A 26,298-nucleotide genomic window follows, 5' to 3' on the forward strand; every position below is an offset into this window, starting at 1 on the left:
GTTGAGGAAACAAGGTTGTTGCATGAGGAAATATCGAGGTTGAGGGAGGAAAATGAGGGGTTAAGAAGGGAGAGAGAAACAATAGAGGACTCGGAAAGGGAGGTGTCTAGAGCAGGGAAAGAGGAGGAAGGGGAACTGCGGAAGAACAAACGGGTGGGGCTCACTAAGGAACAAGTCAGGGAAATGATAGCCAGCGATCTGAAGGCTAGCTTGGGACAGACCAAGGGAGCAGGAGGTGCGGCGAGTCAGGTGGTGGCGAGGTTGAATCGCAACCCACTGGCAGATTTGATATGGAAGTCGGAAGTGCCGAAGAGGTTCAACCAGCCAAGGTTTGAGAGGTATGATGGAACGGAGACCGGTGACCACATTCATCATTTCCGCAGCCAGATGCCGTTGTGGCGAGCCGCGGTATGACGGACTAAGATGTATGATGTTTCGGCAAGCTTAAAAGGGGAGCATCCGATTGGTATTACAAAGTTACCTTCTAAGAGTATTAATAACTTTCAGGAGTTGGAGCAGGCATTCATTGATCACTTCATACACCAAAAGAAGCGTGTGGTGGACATCGCGGCCTTGTTCAACGTAAGGCAGAGGTCTGCAGAATCAGTGAGAGATTTCTTGTGTAGATTCAAGGTGGAGACTTTGAAAGTGGAGAATCTAGACGAAAGGACGGCGGTGATAGCTTTCGAGAGAGGGTTGCGCCCGGGAACAAGGGTACATGAGTCGGTAGCAAAGAATGAGATAGCAACACTACAGGACTTGTATCCGAGGGTGGAAAAGTACATCAGGTATGAGGACACCATGCAGAAGGAGGTGAGAAGGCCAGGAAAGGCGGTGTTATCGTTGGACAAAGCTGAGGGGCGTCGGCAATATGAACCCTCTGACAAAGGGGGCAGCGGGTATCGAAGGTATTCGTCGCGGCCCGAGGGGGCCGAGAAGAGGCTAGGAGGGAGAGTCGAGACAAAAAGCCCTATCGCGAGGAAGAGCAAGTGCCACTGAATAAGTCGTTGAGTGAAATACTACCATTGATTCAGAATTTGCAGGGGTATGAGGGTCCGCGAACCAAGCCAGTGGAGGTACAAGGCAGACCTTATTGTGCTTATCATCAAATACACAATCATGAGACGGACGGCTGCTATGCGTTAAGGTGGTTAATTCAGAGGATGATAGGAAAGGGATTATTGAAGGAGTTTGTAGCGGAAGGGGAAAAAGGGGAGCAGGCCTACCCGAGGGAGGAGGACAGGAACGATCGGCGGATCTTTAGTGGAGAGATATTGAGCCACAATGCACACCGCGACAGAATAAGGCGAGCGGCAAGTGTACAGCAAGTACATGAGACAGCAAGGCAGTCGCGGGCGGATTACGGGGTCGCGAAAGGAAGGAAGAGTATAACGTTCACCGACGCAGACCTCCGAGCCATCGACTCCCCGCATGAGGACGCGTTGGTGGTCACGGTGACTATGGGAAATTACATAGTAAAGAGGGTGTTGGTGGACTGCGGCAGTGCTGTGGATTTACTATTTAGAGGGGCAATGGAAGAAATGAAGATAGAAAGGAAGCAGCTGAGACCCTCACCAACAAATTTGTATGGGTTCAATGGGAGCATGACGGAACCTTTGGGGAGCTCTTGCTCCCAGTGACTGCGGGACCTGTTATGGTGTTTTCAAGATTTAAGGTGGTGGATGCCGACTCGCAGTACAACGCCATCTTGGGGAGGAGGTGGATTCACGAGATGAAAGCAGTTCCCTCCACTTACTACCAAGTGATTCGGTTCCCTACCCCTGCCGGGGTATACGAGGTCCGCGGGGATCAGGTGTCGGCAAAAAATAGCCACCAGAGTACAGTGAAGAGATTGATCCGCGGGTCAAAGGAAGAGACCTCGCGGTCCAGGAAGAGGCAGGCATAACAATTATAGTGCCCCGTCGAGGAGGGATCGGCGGAGTTAATAGGAGGACCGAAGACTTTGGATGAGATAGAGGTAGTAAACTTGGGGGAGAACGGTGAAGAGAAGTTCACATCAGTGGGGTCCAGTCTGTCTGAGGAATGGAAGAGCAAATTAGTACGGTTCTTGTCTGCTAACCAAGATGTGTTTGCCTGGATGATCGAGGAAGTCACCGGATTGGACCCGGAGTTCGCATGTCATAAGTTACATATGAGGGGGGACGCAAAACCAGTAAGACAGAAGATGCGAGGGATTAGACCGAGGTACGCCGAAGGAATTCACGAGGAGGTTGCGAGGTTGAAAGGGGCAGGTATAATACGAGAGGTGTCATTTACCGACTGGTTGTCAAATGTGGTAGCGGTACCTAAGAAGAATGGCAAGGTGCGGATGTGCGTCGACTTCACGGACGTGAATTCAGAATGTCCCAAAGATAGCTACCCCATGCCGAGAGTAGACGAGCTGGTAGATAGAACTGCAGGTGGCCATGTATGGGGTTTAAAGTGTTTTCTTTCATGGACGCGTCAATGGGATATAACCAGGTGGCCATGTATGGGCCAGATCAAGAAAAGACAGCCTTCGTGGTGGAAGGTGGGACGTACTGTTACACAAGAATGCTGTTTGGATTGAAGAACGCCGGGGCCACATTTCAGCGGCTAGGGGAGAAAATGTTCAAAAGCAAGATCCGAAAGGGGATTGAGATTTACATAGACGACATGGTGGAAAAGAGCATGTCGGAGGAAGAACATCTAGAGGGTTTAAAAGAGACATTTAAAATACTGCGGTTATACAATTTAAAACTTAATCCAGAGAAATGTACGTTCGGCGTCACTACGGGGAAGTTCCTGGGATACATAGTTACTCACCGGGGAATAGAAGCCAACCCCGAGCAGATAAGGGCCCTAGTGGAGATGCCGTCGCCTCAGGATGTCAAGGAGGTGCAGAGACTTGTGGGAAGGGTCGCGGCTTTGAATAGATTCATCTCGAAGTCATCAGATAAGTGTAGGCCGTTGTATCGGTTGCTGAGAAACACGCGGGATTTCGAATGGACCCCGGAGTGCGAGAAGGCGTTCCAAGAGTTAAAGGGTTATTTAGGTAAGGCCCCTATGCTGTCGCGACCAGAACAGGGAGAGAAGTTGTACTTATATTTGGGGGTCACGGAGTACGCCATTAGCTCGGTACTAGTCAGAATTGTGGGTAAATTGGAAAAGCCGGTGTACTTCCAAAGTAAAACACTGCTGGAAGCCGAGACCAGATATAGTAGAATAGAGAAATATGCCTTGGCATTGGTGTTCTCGACCCTGAAGTTGAAACCGTACTTTGAGGCGCACTCTGTAGTGGTGGTGACAAATTTGCCACTAAAGCAATCATTGAAAGCTGAGAAGTCGGGAAGGATGCTGAAATGGGCAGTAGTGTTGAGTTCTTACGAGATACAGTATCAGATTAGAACAATGGAAAAAGCAAGCGGCGGTGGCGAATTCTTAGCGAGTTTCAATGAGGAGGACCCCACCGGGGAACGAGATGGTCATGGAGCGGAAAGGATCATGGAACAGATTGGTTGGACCCCAGGATCGAAGGAATGGATGGAGAGTCTTCGCCCGATGGGTCGGCTATAGAAATGCGCGATTGGGATAAGGCGGTGTTGGTCACGCCAGAAAACAACAGAATAGAATTAACCATGAAGCTGGGGTTCGCGGCATCAAATAACGAAGCAGAGTACGAGGCAGTAATAGCGGGCATGAGAATGGCAGAAGAGGTGGGGGTGAAAGAATTGACAGTGTATTCCGACTCAAATTTGGTAGTGTGTCGCAAACGGAGGGTTTGGTAGCGGTGCCCACGCATGGCAAAATATTTGGAAGTGCTGCAAAATAGGGCTGCCGGGTTTGCGAAGGTTAAGTTCATACACTTGGGACGCAGTGAAAACAGACATGCCGACGCCCTAGCATACGTGGCGGCCGCAATCCCTGAATCGGAAGAGAGGGTGATAAAGGTAAAGCGATTGGAGAAACCTAGTACAGAGGAGGGGGCAGAAAGAATGGCGGAGATATGTCAGGCAGAGGAGGAAGAAGGGGGATGGATTAAACCCATCAAGAGTTTTTTGTCGGGGGACGTAGTGAAAGATAAATGGGAGAAAAGGAGATCTGGGAGCGTCGCCCGAGATACGCGTGCTCATAGAGGGGGAGCTATATCGAAGGAATTTCAGTGGGCCTTTGTTAAAGTGTCTCGGGCCGAAGTTAGCCCTAGAAGCTAGCGGAGTTGCATGGGGGAGACTGCGGAAGTCACTCGGCCAGGCGAACAACAAAGGTATGATTGATATATCACAGGGCTACTTTTGGCCACACATGAAAAGGGATGCCGTGGACTATGCTAAACGATGTGAGAAGTGCCAGAAGTTTGCTCAGATGATCTTTGCACCAGCGGAACCATTACATAGTGTGTCAAGTCCGTGGCCTTTCGCGATGTGGGCAATGGATATAGTGGGCCCGCTGCCCATGGCTACCGGCAAAAGGAGATTCATGTTGGCGGCCACAGATTATTTCACCAAATGGATTGAGGCAGTGGCCCTGCAACAGGTCAAGGAAACTCATGTGATCAAGTTCTTGTGGGAGAATATCATCTGTAGATTTGGGTTGCCATATATTATCATAGTAGACAATGGAACCCAGTTCACCGGGTCCAAGGTGAAGGCGTTCTTGCAAGCATACAAGGTGAAGCAGGGGTTCTCGGCCCCATACAATCCAGAAGGCAATGGGCAGGCAGAGTCTTCCAACAAGGCCATTATGAACAATCTCAAAAGGAAGCTAGAGGATAAGAAAGGAGTGTGGGCAGATGAACTGGGTCATGTTCTATGGGCATACAGGACCACGCCTCGAACATCAATGAAGGAAACTCCCTTCGCTTTGGCTTACGGGGTAGAGGCCGTGATTCCCACAGAAATGGTAGCAGCCACGACGAAGACAAGGGCGGTGGAGACGGGGCTGAACGAGGGCATACTGATAGCGGATATGGCTTTAGCAGAAGAGAGAAGAGATGAGGCGCGAATCAGACTAGAGGAATATCACCGCAGCCTTCAGAGACGTTATAACAAGAGAGTCAAGCCGCGACAGTTCAGGGTAGGGGATGCCGTATTGCGACGGGTGACGCAGAGTACCAAGAGAGAGAATGACGGAAAGCTCGGGCCGAACTGGGAGGGGCCCTATACAGTGGTCGACGTAGGAGGAGCTGGTACTTACAAGCTAAGAACAGCGGAAGGAAAAGTGCTAGAAAAGCCATGGAATGTGAGAATGTTAAAAAAGTTTCATGTTTGAATGTAACGAAAGTCCAGAATGATACACTGGAGTTATTTGTAAAAATATAATACAATGGCACTTTTGAGGAGTAAATTTCACCATCCTACATAAACTGCAACAGTCAGGCTAAACACAGGTGAGGGCAAGAGACGCCCAAGGACGAGAGGTCCACCTCAAGATAGAGCCGCGGATCTGGGAGAGCCGTCCGCGGAAGAAAGGCATATGCTGCACCGGGGGCAAAGAGAGAAGCTCAGCGGTAGGCGAAGCCACTCCAAAAAGAGGCCGCGGTGGGGAGGAGCCTTCCGCGGTCGAATGGTTCAAATCGGGTCCACGGCATGTCGAGCTGCCCCGATGGAACTCGGAGTCAACGAGTGACTCCGAAGGGAAAAGAGACATTCCCGAGCGAGAGACGGGGATCACACATGGGGGCAAGAAGAGAGAAGGCCCCCGCGTAGATAATGACGAAGTGAGAAGGAATAGAGACAAGAAATGACGAACAGCAGCATGCCAGACAAAGCAGCAAATAAAACTAAGAGATCATACATGTAATCGGAAAGAGTGAAATAGTTTCTAATCACACCAACATACAAGTGAAAGGGAAAGAACAAATAAGATTAATGGCACACTTAGTTGGAAGAGTAAGTTACAAAATAACTACTACAATAACAGACAGCCAACGTGGGGCTAGTCTAAATTCTGCACCAGATCTTCGGCAAGAGGAGCATGGTCGAGAGCACTCGAGTCGGGGCCCGGGGAGGCGGCCTCGCAAACAGAATCTTCAGGCAGCGGATCGAGGAGGGCAACGTCAACTGACCCCGAAACAAGCGGCTCTGCGGCAATGGGGACCGCGTCTGCTGGATCTTCCGACATGGGAGAGGGGGGCTTTTCGGGGAGGAGTCGGCCTTCTTTGAGTAAACGCACATGTTCCTCAGCAAGCTTCTTGGCCACCCGTTTGTCAGCCTGAGCCTTGAAGCTTATCCGCAGCTGCTCCATGTCCTGAGTGTGTTGCAGAAGGAGAGCGGCCGTATTCTCCTTATGTTGGAGGACAAGGGCGTCCCGTTGTTTGCTTAGGCGGTCGTTCACTCCGTCCATGAAGGCCTGGTGGGAAGCTTCAGCGGTCCTCAGTTCATCCTCAGCTCGGAGTTTGGCCATGTCCGCGGCCGACAAATCAGCTTGGAGGCGCTCACAGGTGGCCCTTAGTCCATCAGGGCCGCCGACCTCCTTCTCCAAGGATTCCACAGAACTCAAGGAAGAGAAGAGGCCGCGGATCATATAGGCCATGTCCAGGCTCACCTAGCAAGGGAAGAGCAGTCAGAATAAGGGGCAAAGCAGAAAGTGTAAAGTGGGCAAGAGAGACATACCTTCTCCCAGCCGGCATACAAAGAGGTCGCGATCTTCGTTCAAAGGTCCTTAATCAGCATAAGCCAAGTCGCGGGGAAGATGGGAGCGTAGAACATGGCTGAGGCCACAGCAGGGTTTTCGAGAGCAGAATCCTCTACATTGACCGAGCGGCCGCGCACCTTGAAGTGGGGGCGGAAAGTTTCTGGAGTCGCAGACCTAGGGAGAGAGCGAGCGGTTTCTTTGCCGGGCCGTGGGATGGATGGGAGAGGCGGAGGAGCCGCGAGAAAGGGCTGGCGCGGAGAAGACCTACGGCGCTTGTGGGGGGGCTCTTCAGATGAGAGATCCGCGGACGTGTGGGGGACAGCAGAGGCCGGGACAGCGCGGGAAGGAGGGACTTCAGTCACGTCATCGTCTGAGTCGCTGTCAAACAGCTTGATCTTGGAGACGTCCATGGGGGGAGGTGATGAGTCGGCTGGAGGGGAATTGGGGGGAATATATTGATCGTCCCAGTCAGTAAGGGAACGGAAGGAAGGAGATGTATATTGGCGGGGCCGAGAAGGAAGGTGTGCGGTGGACCTTCTGACTATCTCCTTTAGAGCACGAGCCCGAGCCTGAGACTTGGTAGTTTTACGAGTGAAGCCGCGGCGGCGAGGTTTACTTTGGGAAGGATGGGAGGCGGATAGTGAGGACGGTGAAGGACGAGGCTTTCGTTCTTTTGGGGGCGGAGGACGATAAAAGGGAGCTGAATATTTACCCAAGGTGCGTGAGAGGGTCATCGATAAGGGGGTGCCATGAGAGGGATCTATGCCGAGGACTTCAGCGAGAAGAGCCCCCAGTTTGCGGATTTGTTCAAAGATTGCAGACTTCGGGCCGACGTAAAAATCGGATTTGGAGTCGGACTTCCAACCCGCGAGGAGAGAAATAGAGATAAGGAGTGAGTCCGCAAAGATAGTCAACATAATAAGAAAGAGAGGCAAGAAAGTTTAACTCACCACCAGGGGGAAGGTGAGATGGTTGAGAGTCACTTCAGATGGAACCTCCGCGGACAAGAAATTACCAGAGACATATAGGGGGTAGTGATGCTAAGTTTTGTCCGAGGTGGTGAGTTTGAGAATGAAGGACTGTTTACCGAGACGGACACAGAAAGAGTGGTACCCAACACTCACATCTTTGGTACTTTTGCGTATGTAATAGTGAGAAATTATGTCGCGGAGGACTATTCGGGGCTCATGATGGAGGTTATAATAGTTCGCGGCATACATGATACGCCAAAAATTGCCGATACCCTGGCAAGGGGGAATGTTGAAGTGGTTACATACTTCGACATCTAGTCGAGACAGCGGTAGTCGCAAGCCAGAGACAATTTGGCCGACTGTGACCACGAGGCATCCGTGTTTGGGGAACGGATGAGGGAAGTGAGTCCGCGTCGGGCGCGCGCTTTCGAGGATGATGTCGTCGGGATGCCATAGCCAACCCTAATCGCTTCCAGATTAGGTCGACGGGAGCGTGGGGGAGGCGGTGGAAGTTTGAAAGGCCGCCCAGTGGTGGAGGGGGCCGCGGTGGGATCAGGCGGAGGAGAAGACTCCTCCGCGATACGACCGCTGAGGAAACCGGACCGCCGGATTGGGAACCGACATGGGAGGGAGCTAAGGAATATGAACGGTTTATTTAAAAAGAAATGCGAAAATTAAAGAGAAAAGATTACCAACCTGGTGCACCAATCCAAAGCCAGAGGCGACGCGTTAAGCAGCGGTGTGTAGAGTGGAGGAGAGGGAGGAAAACTAGAAAGGGGAAGGAGTTGACTGTAAAAAGGGGCGAGAGTAGCGTGGAAGGAAAGTGGAAGGTTCAAAAATGGCGTATGGTAAGGAAGAAGTAGAAGGGTGAGAAAGAAATGAGAAGGAAAGAAGGAGTAAGTAGAAGTTGAAGCGTGGAGGGGGTAAAAGGGGAAAGGAATAGGATCGAAAACCAAGGAGCCGTCAGTGGAACCAGAGGAAAGGTGACACGTGGAGGAGGAAGAAACGAGGCGACCCGAACCAAGCACGCGGGTGACACGTGTGTCAGTAATAGAAAGGCGTGCAGCAGAAGTTACGGAAAAAGGCAGATGATTTGAGTTCTCGAGCCCGCGAACATTCGGGAGGTTCGCGAGCTCGAGAGGGGGCATTGTAGCGACCCAGTTTATGAGGGCCGAGGGTCTGGTGGGTAATGGAGCCAGGAAGAGGACGGGGTGTGGGATGACGGACATGCTATTTAAGACCGTGGACATGGAAGCCAAGTATGGAGGCCGAGAACCGAGGACCGCCAGCGGAGAGCCGCGGCGCGGAAGGCTAGCTGACATGGAATTGAACCATCTGGACACGTGCCTAGCAGGAGTAAGGGCGAAACCCTAACGTCGTATGGGAACTTAACACATGGCAATCCATAGACCGCAAGATGAATGGACAGATGGAGGGCCCAAGGGAGAGGAGGGGAATTATAAATAGAATAGTAGAGGAGGAGAAGAGATAGGTCACAACAAAGGGTAAAATCTAAACACGCTTTGCCCTTTAGATCACTTAAATTACAATCGAGAAAAACCTAAACAGATGTACCCTTTCCATCACTCCTTAAATCACAACGGAAAAAAACGGCTTAAATCACAATGAAAAAAAAAAAAAAAAAAAAAAAATGATTTTCAATGCTTTTTCATCATCATCTGAAACTCTCTCACCCACAAATTCTAATTCAATGTTTCTTTTTTGTTATACCAAATTTTCTTAATTGTTTCCAAATTATCGATCTCTCATTCTGTCATCAGTTTAATTCATTTTCATTTAGTCAAAGTCTCAATGTTAGGGGTACTTTGTTTTTTCTTCGTTTCAATTAAACATTACTGCTTCTTTCGCACTTTCGTTTTTACGCTTTTGTTTTTGTGTTTTACATAACCAAAATGGTTCGCATCGGCGACAGAAAATGAACAACAAAGACAAAGGCGATCTATTAATTGTAGAAATCGCTATCAAAAGCAGATCAATCAGCAACGATAACGTTAACAAAGGTTCGATTTTAAGTTAATCCGTCACCAAAAGTTATCTCATTATGTTTAAAACTTTATTCTTTGCCTCCGTCTAACTTACTAGGTAATGCCCGTGCCTTTGGCGCGGATTGTTTTTTAATTTCTTGATTTGCATTGATTTTTTTAATATTTTTTTTATTTTTATTTATTTTTTAGTTTTTTAGTTTTTTCTTATTTAGATTCACTGATTTTTTTCTCCTAGCCACAGTTTTAATAAAAATCATCTCTTTGTTCGTCTCTTATTTAAATAATAATTATTGATACATTATTTTATGATTTTGGTACAATTTTTTGTCTTGGACATATATATTTTAATTCATGTATTTTTCACAATTTCAAGAAATAAAACTAAAAGGAAAAGTACTCGTGAAAAATTCATCCCACCGAAACAATTTTGACTAATATGATACATTAAACGTGCTTGTCCACAAACTTTATATATCACACATGCTTTGGCAATATGTATCCCTAGCATGTATATACACCCTCCTAATGATTTAGTTTCCGATATTGAAAAAAAAAACTACAAAAAAAAAAAGAAAAGAAAATTTGATTACACAACATGAATATGAAATGCTCCAGCTAGCTATGAAGGCATAAATTATGTTGTTGTCTTTTATCTTTAGTGCTATCTCTACACGTGTCACACCCCAAATTTCCAAAAAATTTAAAATAGGGAATTATCCAAGATATAAATATTTCAATCGTCACCCTATTCAATCATCTGAAAACTCAGGATGAAACGAAACCCTAATAACCTATTATCAACCACAATATTAAAATCTAAGATCAGATTTCAAACCAAAAGGAACAATCCTTCAATCCTATTATAAAACTACAAAGAAACTAACCAACTTTATTACGGCTGTCTCAAAAACAAAACCGTACACTTCAGAAAAACTTAAACTAGAAGACTCCAAGAGCAAATCCAAATCACGTGTCCTCATCCACTGCACTCTACCATCTATGTTTCCAAGAACACACCCACGTTGCAAAACAAAGCAAACATGAGTCAACAAATTGAATTTGCTAGTATGAGTAAGACTAAAATAAAAACAACTTGTTCAATATTTCAAATAAAGGAATATACTATTACAATCATTTCAACTTGGAAGACAAGTTAGTTCCATTTTCTCAAAACGGCATGTAGTTTCTTCCCAAGTAATATTTCACCCCCAATATATAATTCTAAGAATCTCATATATCAGTACTCATCATTCCCACTTTCCAAAATAACTCACAACATAAATACCACTTACATTCCACTTATTAAATGCACATATGATAACCTAAAGAAATATGAGTTTGATACACCTTAATTACCTTTAAGCCAACACGTCGTCTTAGGGTAGGATATTTACACCTCTGCATACAAGATTAATAGATCCTACCCTCCTGCAAAACAGAGTTAGACATTACAATAAAATGATTTATCTCAGCCAGTCAAATTTCCATTCATAATCAAACCTCATTTAAGACATTTAAGTCTAATTGATACAACTTGGTTCGTCCCGCATATTCGGGGAATGCCACTTATCATAATATCTATATCAAGGGTAATCATTCACATAACATCATTACGTCATAAAGTTTCTGCGTGCATAACCATAGATCTCAGACTATCACAAGTCATTAATATTTTCATAATGACATATCAAGTTATAGTCATTTCGTAATCACATAAAAGATCACAAACATTCACTAATATTATTTACACTCACACTTCACATTCATAACATCACACAAATTCACATACTTTTAGTTCATTCAATTTCACAACGTGTTTTGTTTATTAATCACTTATTTATTGACCTCATATTTAGTTCCTACTCCACAATTTGTGATAAGAGCCCAAAACTGTAGTTTTAACCCCTTAATAATACTACTTTTAGACCAATTATGCGAGTAATAAATAAGAGTTAATGCTAATTACGTGCTTTTATGTATTTCAGACATGGAACTCAATTATGTGCAGAAATGTGCCGCTTTGGCGATATAAAAGAGAAAACGGTTGGTTGCTAAGAAGTTCTGTGATAAAGGCCAAGATTCAAGGAGACAAAACCTTTATGAAGCCCGGTCAAAAGCTGAAAAATCAACACAGGCAGAAATAGTGTATAAGTTAGCAGAACTTCCGAAGACCATATCTTTGGACTCAAGCCTCAAATTTGGGCCTACCTTACGTCAAAACGACCAGCTCGGAAAGAGGTTTCCAATGGTCTAAGCCTTGACCCAATAAGAGGAGCAGAAGTGGACGAAAAGTCTGCTGAAATCAAAACCAGCTGAAACGAGCTCTGTGGACTGAAGAAATTGGGCTTTGGGTTCGATTTTTCGGCCCAAAACATGGCTCCTCAGCCTATGCACGAAATTGTGGATTTGGTCTCATTCTTTACATAAAAGAAAACTTAGCTCTTAAGATAGAGATAGTTAGAGAATCTAGAATAGGAAGTAGCCATTAAAATAGCTTGTAGATCTAGTTTTTGAATTAAATTAGTTAAATTAATTAGTTTCATACATTGTTTTAGATTAATTCTTTGAATCATAGTTCTTTATTGATTAGATAAATAAAATAGTTATTTGTTGTTCATTTCGATTTTGTCATTTAAAATTGTTAGATCCAATTTTAGTTGTTGTTATTCAATTCTTAGTTATTAATTTAGAATTCAATTATTGTTTAGTTAAATTTAATAAAGTTACAATCTTTATATTACGTCTAGTTTTAATTCACATCGTAGTATAATTCCCACCATTGCTCTCATTAGACTTTGAATAGATTAGTCAATCTAGGAAACTTGAATGCTAAAGAACAAAGAGTGGAACGAATTTTTTACTCCACTCTATTTCGATAGAATTGAGAGTATAGAAATCTTTGATAGCAACGCGTAATTAAGTTTAGTTTCACTTGCGGATTGAGTTTCATCGTTCATTTCGTAGGTAAATTATTCAATTTTTCGTTTATCAAATGGCGCCTCTACCATCTTAGTACTCTTTAGTATTGTTTTCTTTAGAATTGATAGTTTTTCAAAGTCCCATAACCCACCCACCCTTGTTTGGATTCTCATTTTGTGGATGTCCGTTTTGACTTTGCAAGTTTCCACGAAAAATTACTTTCGGGCGCACTGCCGGCAAAAGCCAAAGTGGAGAGCACCCTCCACCCAAATGCCTGGAACTCCACCTTTTGGCTGAGCGCCACCTGCGCCCTACCAAGGCCAACTTGGAGCGCCACCTGCGCCCACATGCCTGGCATCCTAACTTTTGCTTGAGCGCGACCTGCGCCCTGCCTAGGCATATTCTGAGCGCACCCGCGCCCTCAACTGCTGAAACTACCCGATTTCCACAGGTTTGTTTTGAACTTCCATTTCTTCAAAGTTTTCAGTGTTCTAACTTGTTATATACACTGAGCACGCGTAAACAAGACGCTATTCATAAGCGAAGCAAGGAGGCTTTCAGGTATTATTTTCTTTCACACCTCACATCTTCTGTTAGAGGTTCATACTAGCATATCAGGATTGTTTGGAGTGTTGTTGTGTTTCATTAATATTGGTCTTAGCCTTGCATGAGATTAAGGTCGGGTCGAAGAAAAACACCTAACGTAATTAACCGACAACGGCAACAAACAAGTCTTTCTAGTATACCACTCACTACACCTCTAGCTAGCATACCACATACACCACCTGAAGCAATGGCTGAAGAAAGAGAGTCTCCTCTCTCTGACTTTTACAAAGCCTTGAACGATAGCCCTAAATCTTGCATTGTTCTATCAGACCCAGTGGGGGATTTCCGAATCCCCCTAAATATATTTAATTTGTTACCCGTTTTTCATGGGTTAGACAATGAAAAGCCCTATCAGCACATGCGTAGGATTGACCAAGTCCTTACTACATTCCACCATCCTACAGTAGGTGCTGAACAAATTAAACTGAGGGTATTTCCCTTCACCTTAGCCGATAAGGCGGTGTCTTGGTTAACTGCCCAAGTGCCTAATTCTGTGGACTCGTGGGCTAAACTTGTTCAACTATTCATGGAACATTTTTACCCACCACTGAAGACCGATGAAATGTTTTCTAAGATTCATTTCTTTCGACAGAATCCTCATGAATCATTTTCAGAGGCTTGGAATCGTTTCACTGATCTACTTATAGAGTGTCCACATCATAACCTCGCGAAAGACACGTTAGTTCGTGCCTTTTTCAAGGGACTTCTACACCACCATAAAGAAGTCCTTGACATAATGAATGGGGGTAGTTTCTTAAGTAAAGGAGCCTCAGAGGCTTATAAATTTTTAGAAGATCAGACTAAAGCGTAATAATAATGGGGGGTAGTAGTGATATATCGCCAACGGCTTAGTTCTTCTACAACAGTAAAGGCCGCCGATATGTTTGAGATGAAACCTGATCCGGAACTTAAAAATTTAATCGAATCTCTAACTAAAAAGGTATAGGCTATTTCTGTTCAACAAACGCCTATCCCCGTTATGAATGTCAACTCCAATCCATGTAATTTCTGTTTGAGTCCAGAATATCCCGACTCATATTGTCCTTTCGCTTATGAGCAACAACAATCACAACAAGATAACGTTTGTTCCATTAATAGCGAACCTAACGCAGCTTGGCGACAAAACCCCAACTTCGGTTGGCGGAATAATCAACAACCTCCAAGGTTGTTTAACACAAATGTTAGGCAAACAAACAATTTTAACCAAGCTCAACCACGACAAGGTCAAGCATAAGGTCAGGGTAATTATAATAATTATAACAATAATAATTATAATGCTAATAGAGGTATCGTTCCGATAAATAATAACTACAAAAATCCACCCAATAATAATCAACGTGACATAGTTCCTGTCACACAACCAGTAGCAAATACTACTCCACAACCGGATCGTTTTGATATCTTTATGCAATTTCAACAACAGATTTTACAAGCCATCCAACTTTCCTTACAGCAGTTAGCTCAAGAGAAACTACAACCCAAAGGTGTGTTTCCAGGACAAGCAATACCTAATCCTAAAACACCAAACACGCCTTTGAAGTAGCGGTAATACTAGTAGCGAAATTGCAAACGTAGGGAGAGATAAATTCCATTACCACTCTCGTTCAGCAGAGTGGTGGATAACAAAGTAACTATGTCTATAGTTACCCCACAAGGAGTTTCCCGGCAGAGATATTATACTAGATACCAAAAATAGAAACTGAAGATCCTACCCCTGTAGAGGTACCAGTTAAACCACAACCTAAGAAGTAAAAAGTAAAGGTTAGATATCCAATAGAACCATATGCTAAACATAGTAAGAAACCACTGTTTCCCCGAAATTAGCTATGTTGAAAAGAGATACAAACTTTGACAAGATTATGGACGTTTTCAAAAATCTAACGATTAACCTACCCTTTCTCGACGCAATTAAAAAATTACCTCACCACGCTAAGTTTCTTAAGGAGTTGTGCATTACTAGGAGTAGGACAAATATTCCAAAAGACGCCTTTCTCACTGAACAATTTCCAACTTTAACAGAACATAATGGAATTGTGAAGTACAAGGACCCTGGTCGTCCTACTATACAATGCACCTTAAGAGATTCTCACACGACCACCGCTTTATTAGTCCTGGGGGCAAGTGTCAACTTACTCCGTATTATTTATACAAACAAATAGGTCTACAAGAGATGCAACCTACTCAAATGATGTTGCAATTAGCGGATAGGTCTATTAAGTATCCTAAGGGTGTGGTTGAAAACGTACTAGTCAAGGTCCAGGATTTCTACTATCCTGCTGATTTTGTTATCCTCGATACAGAAGTCGTTAATGACTTTGTTCCGATCATCTTAGGGCGTCCATTTTTGGCAACTGCTAACGCGCTTATAAACTGCCAAAATGGTTCGATGTCCTTATCTTTTGGCCATCTTTCGGTTGAGGTAAATGTTTTTAAAATGATGAAATAGTTACCAGATTCATCTATAGATGGAGAGATTAGCATGATCGAGAGCTTAGCGCAAGATTACTTTAATAACACATTTCCAGAAAACCATATGCACAAATTCCTTTCCTTTAGACGTTCCAACTTTAATAAGGACTCCTTGGACGTGGAAGGAATTGAGGAAGATTTCCTTCAACTCTTTTGCAACTCTTCTTCGCCACCTCGAGAGTTCCCTCCTATTGATAACCATTCACCCACCTCACATCATTCCCCTTCCATCAATGTACCCCATCCTACGCCTTTTCAAAAGAACCTGGAGTTTGCACTTGGCCCTCTTATTTCTTCTGTGCTTAATGATTTTCTAAATCCGCCTAATACGGATATAATTCCCGAAGAAAAGGCATATGATACCTACATTTTCAGAATTGAGACAGTTCCTACCTACACCATGAATGAGTTTTGTCCTAAACCCACATTCTCATTCTTTCCATTTTTTCCTTATAGTACTTATCCTTATCCACCATATGTTCCACAACCATCCACTTTTTCACACTCATTCACTTGGACAACCTCTCGTTCAAAGATGAATAAGAAGGTGCATGCTCGGTTACGTTCTAGGTCTATCAGACTTCGTTTTCATTCTATTAGGTTGCGCCGTAGGAAATCTTGGTGCCTGATTATGTTTGGGGGTGCATTCCATGTTATTTATTTCTAGAAAGACCCACAACTCTTTAGGTTGTTAATATATGGAAACTATAGTGTATTAATATATATATCTAATTATTTGTTAAAGTCTCGCGTATCTGACTATAAACGACGCATTTGGTTGTCTGGTGTACTTCCTATCACTTTCGTATACTGATAAGTGCACCATTTAGGTAATCGGGCCTTCCCTATGGAGTGTGTGGATGTAATTACCGGATCCTAAGTCCACGGTCAACATAATTCACGTTTTCCACTCTTACATGTTTTCTCGGTTTTTGAGTCATGTTCTTTTATGGTGTGAATTATGTATTTATTGCTTTCTTGTTTTTATTATATTAACTTTTATTCATAAAAAAATTAAAAAATGTTAAAATCACAACCATAGTAAGTTGAGAAGTCTCAGGAATCTGACTTTAAAAGACCCACTTTTAAGAAAATAAAAAATAAAATAAAAATTCTCAACTCTGTGTCTAAAATTTGTTTGGGGGTGGGGTGTTCCTTCCATTTTGGATTGTTCAACTCTCCAGTTGTGTTGGTTAGACCATTTAATTGTATTATGATTCGGGTTGACATTTTCTATTAAGTTAGATTTCATTCGTTCGCATAACTTACATCATGCATGTATTTCGAGGCATTTTTTATCTTCTTATATGTCACCCATAGTTGGAATAGAGTGTTTTATGGATCATTAGATTGGAAATTCTCTCCTGATCATTTCCATATCTCATTCGCATAAATCAGACAGGTAACGAAGTGGGAATTTTAGTTTAAAGTTGCGCGAAAAATCAGGAAATCAATTTGGGCATGGGCCCAACGCACGCACATGCGTCTCCTTCCTCCGAAACAAATTGAAATGCGATTCTTTCCAAATTCCGCCATTTCCAAATTTAAAAACCTAACAAAAAATAACAATAAAAATAAACCTCAATACACCCACGCCCACAATACAATTCCAACTTCGATTCTTCTCCAAAACACTCTTCCACCAATCCCAAAAATTTCCACCACCGAAAATCACCCAAAACCAAACGAATTTCGAACTACCATGCCCCCACTATTTTGTTAGTAAGGGAGTCTCAAACTCCATTCCCACAGTCCTTTTAAACCCCAAATCGTTCTAAGATATCAATGGCTCAAAGACGAAGGTTGTTGCCGGAACAAGCGTTTACGGCAGACCGCTTCACGCCGTTTTATGGTGATGAGATGATTAGCAGGGGTTGGAATCGGTTGTGGTACTCGACAGATGATTTCTACCACTGCGATTTGGTCGAGCAGTTCTATAAGAAGAGAGAGTTGGCCGGTCAGAAAATGTTCATGAAAGTGGCTGGGACTAGGAAAGAATTATCGAGAGCAAAATTGGCTGAAATTTTAGGCATTACGCCTGGACGAAATCTAGAAGCCACAGTGTAGGAGTCCTAGTATACTGGAGTTCATGCATTGATGAACGACACCCTTATGGAGGGTCAATATAATACAACTTCTCATTGGCTCGCTCGGCCGTCATCATCTGAACCAACCAACCGGGTCAGAGCTTCGGTGGATTGGTAAGAACATCATTGGGAAAGAGAAAGTGAGCGACATCGGGTTCACATGTCTGCACGTTCTCTGGATATTGCAAGAAAAGATGTATGGATTCTGTATCCTCGAGTTTTTGCTAAATATGATTAGAGGAGTTGGGAAGAGTATCGCACCATTTCCTATTTTAATTACGAAGATAATGTTGTCTTGGGGGAATAAACCAAGAACTGAGCGGATAATGTTGAAATTGCATGCAAATGAAAGTAGTTATAAGGAGTGTATCCAAAAGACTTGGATGTTGCTGGAGGATAGGGTGGTGGATTCGGATGAGGAAGGGGAGGACATGGCATGGTTGGATGAAGATGTCTTGGAGAGGTGTACGTCTGATTCAGAACGCATGTCAGTGTTGCATACTAGCGTGCGTTGCATTTACGCTATTTGTGAAGATATACGAGATAGACAGATTATAGTTCGAAATAAACAAACGAACCTTAACATGAGTTTTGGAATACTCGAAAAGGGTCAGGAAGATATCTTGATTAACATGGAGAATATCCACCAACGTCACCAGCCCAAGATATCACGAATAAAGGTGAGATGGAAGCACAGTGCTTGTTCCGAGTAGAGATTCTACGACGCATGCCACCCTTGGAGGGTTCTATTTCAGATGAGTTTGAGAGGCATAAGCGTCGTCGCCAAAGAACAAATAGATCGGGCCCTTCTTCATCCCATGACCAATCTCCATCTCAGGGCCCTTCTTCAGCACATGGCTAGGTGTTTCGAATAATTTTGTGTTTCGTTGTTATTTAGTTGTTTTTATTGTTTTATTAGTATGATATTAGTTAAGTAATTAAATTTGAATTTGGTTGTTTTATGTTGTTTGAATTAAAATTTAATATAATTTGGTTATTTTCGAATTGTGCGTGGTTGTTATCATTAATCCCACCTTCCCGAATTGTTTGGGAGTGGTATTAAATAGCTTAGCATAATTCGTTTATATGTTCGTCTATTTTAGAATTTGTTTTGGAGTGAGGGTTGAGAATATGATCGATATGGGCATCGCTATGAATAGATATTGTGGTAGGATGAAATCTCGATGAGTTAGGCAGTTTCTATCCTAAATTCAACCTAAAAGATATTAGGGTTGTCTTAGAATCAAGAATATGAGTTATTTCCGTTTTCAGGTTTGGATATTTTATTATTTTCGACAATTGCCTTAAAACTTTTGGGCAACTTCCCGATTCGTTTTAACAATTTAAAACCTATAAAAACTGCATTCATTCTACACTCACAACCCCAACTACATCTCACATTCATCTCTCACGTTTCACTCCCACTTTACCTTATTTTTCCTTCGCACTTTGGCCTATCATCTCCCCTCGGAGTGCACTGCGCGCTGAGAGAGCCACACCCGCTCTAAGCTCGCCGAGAAATCCTACCTTGGCGTGACTCGCCTATTCATTCAAAACAAGGCTACCGCGCCAAAACACTAGAATTCTAGTTTTCATCCGGAGCGCCACCCGTGCCCATCACAGGCTAACAGTGAGCGCACCCTGTGCCCAAGTCCCTGGACCTCGGAAATCACCAGAGTGCCACCTACGCCCATCCAAGGCATAGCTTGAGCGCACCTTGCGCCCTGACCCCTGTGGGCACCAAAAATTTCCAGTTTTCTGCGGGATTGTTCCAGGATAGTTGCGGCGGTCCCAGAAAGTAGTTTTGAGATGACAACTCCTAAAGTCATCCCTGAGCAATCTTTCAAAGACTTATTCCAAAGCACCACCTATGGTGCGTGGTTTCGCGAAGTGATCATTTTAGCAGGATGGGAGCCACTATTGGTAAGTCCTGATGATCTTTATTCTCCCGCACTTACATCTTATTTTTATGATAACTGTAAGTTTTTTTATAGGCCAGATAGAGAACAAGTGTTCTCCTTCACCATCGGGGATGAACAAATGGAAATTTCTAGGTTCTTGATAGCCTTTGTGCTTGGACTTGCTATGCCGGCCGAAATACAAGACTCATGGGCCTATTTGGTAGATAATATGTACATGTATAACTATGATGATTTGCATGAGCATTACGGGCAAGAATCTTTAGGATAGGACCCAAGGGGATTATAAATTACTTGGTAGCCATTTCCATGAGCGTGGGCTTCGTTATGTTTTGGATTATACTCAACATTAGAGGGGAATGGCGTTATTATTCCGTGAATGTAAACTTGTGATATTTTTCCTTGCTTTATTGGGGGGGATTACACTCTATGATATTCCCCAGACCTTAATGTCTAGTTTAGCCCGCGCCCATGGCAAGAGGCATGAGTACCTTCTTATGCCTGTTTTAATTTGTCGTATAATGCTATGTTTTTTCCCTGTTTTTTGTGCCCGTTTCACGGATTGGGTTGGGATCGACATTGTGAGACCCACCAATTGTATTAATCGATCGTTCCGTGCAATGACTTGGCAAGGGTGGAGGATACAACCTCATCAGATTGCGCCTTACACTCTATCTGACCAAGTGGCGCTTGACAGGTTAGCTATAGTTGATGATAAGTGGCGTGAAGCCTGGAAAATTACCATGGCATGGCAGGATGCGAAGGAACCTCATTTCTTTATTAAGGATGAAGAGGGAAATGAGGAGGAAAATGTTTAAATGGGAGTGCAGGTAAGTGTTAATTTCAGTTAGTGTCTGGTTATGTCCCAAGCAATCTTTTTCTCATTAACCCCATAACGGGTGGAACTCTTATAGAGTTGCGTCAGATTTCTTTTCTATATTAGTATGTTGATAAGAGCCCAAAACTGTAGTTTTAACCCCTTAATAATCATATTGTTAGACCAATTATGTGAATAATAAGTAAGAGTTAATCTCGACGTGTTTTTATGCATTTCGGGCTTCAAAGTCCATTATGCAAATGTGCCACTTTAGCGAGATAAAGGAGCAAAAGTCGAAGAGAACTTCCGAATGCCATATCTTTGGACTCAGACCTCGGATTGAGGCCTACCTTATGTCAAAACGACCTCTCGGAAAGAGCTTTGCAATGGTCCAAGCCTTGACCCAATCAGAGGAGCAGAAGTGGACGAAAAGTCTGTGGAAGCCAACTGCAGCTGAAGAGGCCTTTTTTGATCTGAAGATTGGGTTTTGGGCCACGATTCTCTCGCCCAAAACATGGCTCCAAGCCCATGCACGAATTTTGGATCTGATGTATAAAACAAAAGCTTAGCTCTTTGTTAATGGTAGCTAGTTAGACCTAAATTAAGATATAGAATTATAGATCTAGTTTTATTAATTAAATTAAGTTTTAGTTCCATTTAAATTCTTGTTTTAGATTAAATCTCGAATCATTGTTCGGATTGATTAGATAAATAAAGTAGTATTTTTTTTATCAAGGAATTTGTCATTTCCATTTTAGATCTAAATTCAATTCTTGTCATTGTTTTATTCCGGCCATTAAATTAGATTCATTATTGCTAAATTAAGTAATTCTCAATTTCTCACATTATGTTTAGTTTAGATTCAATGGTAAATGTTAGATTGATGACTCAAGGCTAAACCTCCATTAGAGGGGTTGATGAAGCCTTGATGAAACCTTAGTTGTTTAGTATAGAAACGCGTTGTAGCATCTATTCCACTCTAGAAGCGTTTAGCCATGAGAATGGGTGGGGACCTCACATGCTAGTTAGTACTTGGTAGAAATGCCATGAAAACTAGGGATTAGACTCGAATTTTCTTGCCGGAAAAACGTAAGAATCGAACCACAATCTATGCTAGGTCATTAAGTTAGATTCGAGGTGGAATTCCCTCTAATTCCTTATCTAGAGTCAAACAATAGTATTTCCATAGCATTTGTAGTTCATTTCTAGTGATCATCTTAATTAAGTATCGTGAGTATAATATTTTCAGTAAAAGCTCTCATTGACTTAATGATTTCTTAGACTTAGAGAACAATCCGTGCTAGAGAACTAGGAGTGGAACGAACTTCCTACTTTTAGTGCCCGTGACGAGAGTAGAAACTTTGATAATTAAAAGGATAAGTTTAGTTTACTTACGTTTGGATTCATCGTTCATTTCGTAGGTAAACTACTCATTTTATATTTATCATATGTTATAACCTTGTTTTGCAGATGTTCCGGAATTTCACGCGTTTCAATGGTATTTTCCTACCCTCTTTATTTAAAATACTTTGATGACAAAGCATTCTTCTTGTTTGGGGGCATAGAAACACATGTAATTAAGGCATCTGTTAGGATATAGATATGTATAATATGCACTTGTTTTCTAGCTAAAAAAAAATCAATTTTTTTTTTTAAAAAAAAAGATAAATAAAAAGTATGTTATACACTTAGGAATATTGGTATTGTTTTCTTTCTCTATGCTCTCAATAATCTAGAAGTCTCACGTAGCTTTTGCATTAGAATAGTTTTTAGAAACTTAGGCTAATATGTAGGTAATAATCCTGCATATACCTATAAATATATTACATGAGTATCTATGATTGTTGGCAGTAAATTTCTGAAATCTAGGTTAGAGCACTCATTCTACAAATCCTGTGAGAATATAGCCTAAAGTCTTATATGAGTGACACATTTGAGAAATGACACAAGGGAGAAGTAAATCCGAATAGAGAAATCACATGTCCACTTGCTAGATCACTATACCATATCCTAAGCGAGAATTTAGGCCCTCTTTGGATCGATATAGCCAAAAATTCCAACCTATGAATTATTTTCCGCTAGTCGTCCCTCTGAGCCTTTCTTTAGCCTTTCATAAACAACAAATCCTTTATCCTGTTACAAAACAAAACAAAATAAAAAATTAACCTACCCAATTCTTTGAATAAGTTTGAGAATAGAGATGAAGAATAGAAAAGAGAATAACCTTTGAAATCAAGAACTCGTTAGTCGCTTCAGAAGAGAAAAGTAAGTTTCTATTCAAATAAAAAATAAAAAAATAAAAAAATAATAATAAAGAGTTAGAACTCCAAAAATAGAATCAAGGAGTCAAAAGCCAAAGAAAAAAAAATATGGCTAAGGATGGAAACAAAGTGTAGAGTAAAAGTAAAGAATAAGGTTTTTTCTAGTTACATAATATGAAGAGTCTATTATCTCAGACTTGTTCTCTTTGAATATCTATTTCTTTCCTTCTTAAACCATCTTCTAATCTCCGCAACACCTAATAAAGACCTCTAGCTCAATTAGGAATATGATAGTGTGATAGTAAGTGGCAGATGTGTTTGATTTCGGCTTCCTTGTGTGTCATTGAGTTTGTAAGGTAAAGTGTACCCACTGCACACTGGAGTAGCGAAACTTGAGCGGATAAATTAGAATGGTTTTTGTCTTGACATTTATGTGAGGACCTACTTAAGGACGTTATTCCGAGTTTTCAGAAACGGACCTGCTAGTTCATCTCATAGTATTACTCATTGTAAATATGTTTATTCGTAGATAATAGATTATTATGCATATATTAGCTTAGGTTTCAACTTGATTATTCTGTATTCATTGCTAGTGAGATGTATAGATAATTGAGACATAGATAAGGAAACAATAGTTTTATTTTTGAGTCGTTGTAGTATAGATAAAGTTTGTGAGTACCTTCACTGGAAAACTCTCACGAGGCTATAACTCGTCCACTAGGGAATTCTAGTGGTTTAAGGTCTTGTTGCGATATGGTCAATGCAATCGCGACTCGTGAAAACGAGATTAGTTAGAACTCTATTTTTAGTCACTTATGCTAATTTCTCATATTTGCTTGAGGACAAGCAAAATGCTGTTTGGGGGTGGTTTGATAAGAGCCCAAAACTATAGTTTTAACCCCTTAATAATACTATTTTTATACCAATTATGCGAGTAATAAATAAGAGTTAATGTTAATCATTGATTTTATGTATTTTCGTGTATGGAACTCAATTATGTGCGAAATGTGCCACTTTGGTATATATAAAGGAGCAAAGGGTTGGTTGCTAAGAAGTTCTGTGATAAAGGCCAAGATTCAAGGAGACAAAGCCTTTATGAAGCCCGGCCAAAAGCTGAAAAGTCAACACGGGCGTAAAACGATTGTACAAGTCGTGAGAACTTCGAAGACCATATCTTTGGACTCAAGCCTCAGATTTGGGCCTACCTTATGTCAAAACGACCGGCTCGGAAAGAGATTTCCAATGGTCTAAGCCTTGACCCAATCAGAGGAGCAAAAGTGGACGAAAAGTCTACTGAAGTCAATGCCAGCTGAAACGGGCTCTGTGGACTGAAAAAATTGGGCTTTGGGCTCGATTTTCCGGCCCAAAATATGGCTCCTCAGCCCATGCACGAAATTGTGGATCTGGTCTCCTCCTTTACATAAAAGAAGACTTAGCTCTTAAGATAGAGATAGTTAGAGAATCTAGAATAGGAAGTATCCATTAAAATAGCTTGTAGATCTAGTTTTTGAATTAAATTAGTTAAATTAATTAGTTTCATACATTGTTTTAGAATAATTATTTGAATCATAGTTCTTCATTGAGTAGATAAATAAAATAGTTATTTCTTGTTCATTTCGATTTTGTCATTTAAAATTGTTAGATCCAATTTCAGTTGTTATTATTCAATTCTTAGTTATTAATTTAGAATTCAATTATTGTTTAGTTAAATTTAATAAAATTATAATCTTTATATTATGTCTAGTTTTAATTCACATCGTAGTATAATTCCCACCATTGCTCTCATTAGACTTTGAATAGATTAGTCACTCTAGGAAACTTGAATACTAAAGAACTAAGAGTGGAACGAACTTTTTACTCCACTCTATTTCGATAGAATTGAGAGTATAGAAATCTTTGATAGCAATGCGTAATTAAGTTTAGTTTCACTTGCGGATTGAGTTTCATCGTTCATTTCGTAGATAAATTATTCAATTTTACGTTTATCAATTTGCATATCACACATTTGCCAAATCACACATACCCGTGTGTCTCTCTCTCACACCGAGTACCACTACAAGACATATGTCCCAAGCGAGGATATCGCTTCCAAAAACATATTTACATCTTGCAAACTCGTAACTTATGAGTCACAATCATTTCTGGGCTTTTCATGCGCATAATCACAGCCTCTTATGGGCATCCAATATCTCAGGTCATTCATGGCACATTCAATGAATACCTTGGGTCATTCCAGCCACATTCAAGGAATACCCACCATACACTAACAGGTCATTCATGACACATTCAATAAAGACCTTCCTATCACATGACATCTCAAGTCATAATATAACATTACCAAATCCTGAGACATGGAGAGTTCTAAAGGTGCGGTCGACTCGTTGAAAATATTATTCTCAGCTCACTTATCATTGTACTAGCATTAATCATACACAACAATTGATCACATGTGCATAGTTATTTTCACGCATCAATGTAAATCAATCACGCATTTAAATATTATTGAACGCAACACAAATGGTCATCAATCAAATACAATTCAAACAGCTACAATCACGTACACAATTAAATGATAACATTATACACATATAGTTATCACAAAAACTAATATATAATATAGTGGTTGCACCTGTACATAAGGCTGCCTACGTATCCAATCTTTCAAGATTAGAATCAAGCCTTACGTAGCTCCTAACCAATAAATATCAACATCCTTGTATGTACCTTTAAAGAAAACAACAATTTATACTATATAGAATCACATACAATAAGTTTCAAATACTCCCACAATCATATACGTAAAGTTTCATAACTAGAGATACACTATGAACCTTTAAATCCAAAAACTCACAAATGGATATTTCTCTACTTTTGATTCTAAAAAAAATGATCTTATGAACCATGTTGGTTCCAAATAAAACCATAGCCTAAAAGTAGACTACAAACACTATATAAAACACCCAAGAAGAGTTTAAGAGACTTTTATTTCATTACTAGACATATTTCCCAAAATAGGTTCATACACATAAAGGATAACACGGTAGGTTTTCTAGCCAACTTGTCAATGTTATAGTTTTTCCGACATTCATCTAAATGACATGTAACTTAATTATTTAGAAACTAGAGTATGTAGACATATTTTTCATATAGAACTCGAAGTCCCAACCTCAGCCCATCTAAAAGAAAACTTAGGTTGAAAATAGTAAAAATCCTAATTTTAGCAATTTGGATTTCTGATAGACTATCTTCCGAATGGCACAACTCTTTCCACATGTATCCAAATACATCAAGGATTTTTGTGTTGAAAAGCTAACACACATAACTTACTTTTTTATGTTTTATGAAAATACTCAATCTCATTCTAAGTGTACGAAAACTAGGTTATAACACATTGCACAAAAATTGATTTCTGACGCACTGTTTTCTGCCAGTCAAACTTCCAGACATCATAATTAATTCCATAGGCCTTCGAATGCGATGAGGCCAATTGGAATAGAAAGCAGACTTCTAGATCTTACTCTTTTATGTTTTATAAAAATTCTAACTCTCACCCTAACTATTTTAAAACTGGACTTGAACACAGTGCACAGAAACTGATTTCTGACGCGCTATTTTATGTCAACCAAACTTC

At 41.5% G+C, this 26,298-nt stretch overlaps 1 non-coding gene across 1 annotated transcript; it reads right to left on the reverse strand.

The window, feature by feature from the left end:
* Positions 1 to 13,676: 13,676 nt before the first annotated feature.
* On the reverse strand, positions 13,677 to 13,780 carry LOC147482831 (small nucleolar RNA R71). Its single transcript, XR_015207121.1, has one exon. It is a non-coding gene; the product is annotated as a small nucleolar RNA R71 (small nucleolar RNA).
* Positions 13,781 to 26,298: the final 12,518 nt, after the last annotated feature.

This window comes from Coptis chinensis, chromosome 8 (genome assembly GCF_015680905.1).
Source record: "Coptis chinensis isolate HL-2020 chromosome 8, ASM1568090v1, whole genome shotgun sequence".
Taxonomy (NCBI): domain Eukaryota; kingdom Viridiplantae; phylum Streptophyta; class Magnoliopsida; order Ranunculales; family Ranunculaceae; genus Coptis; species Coptis chinensis.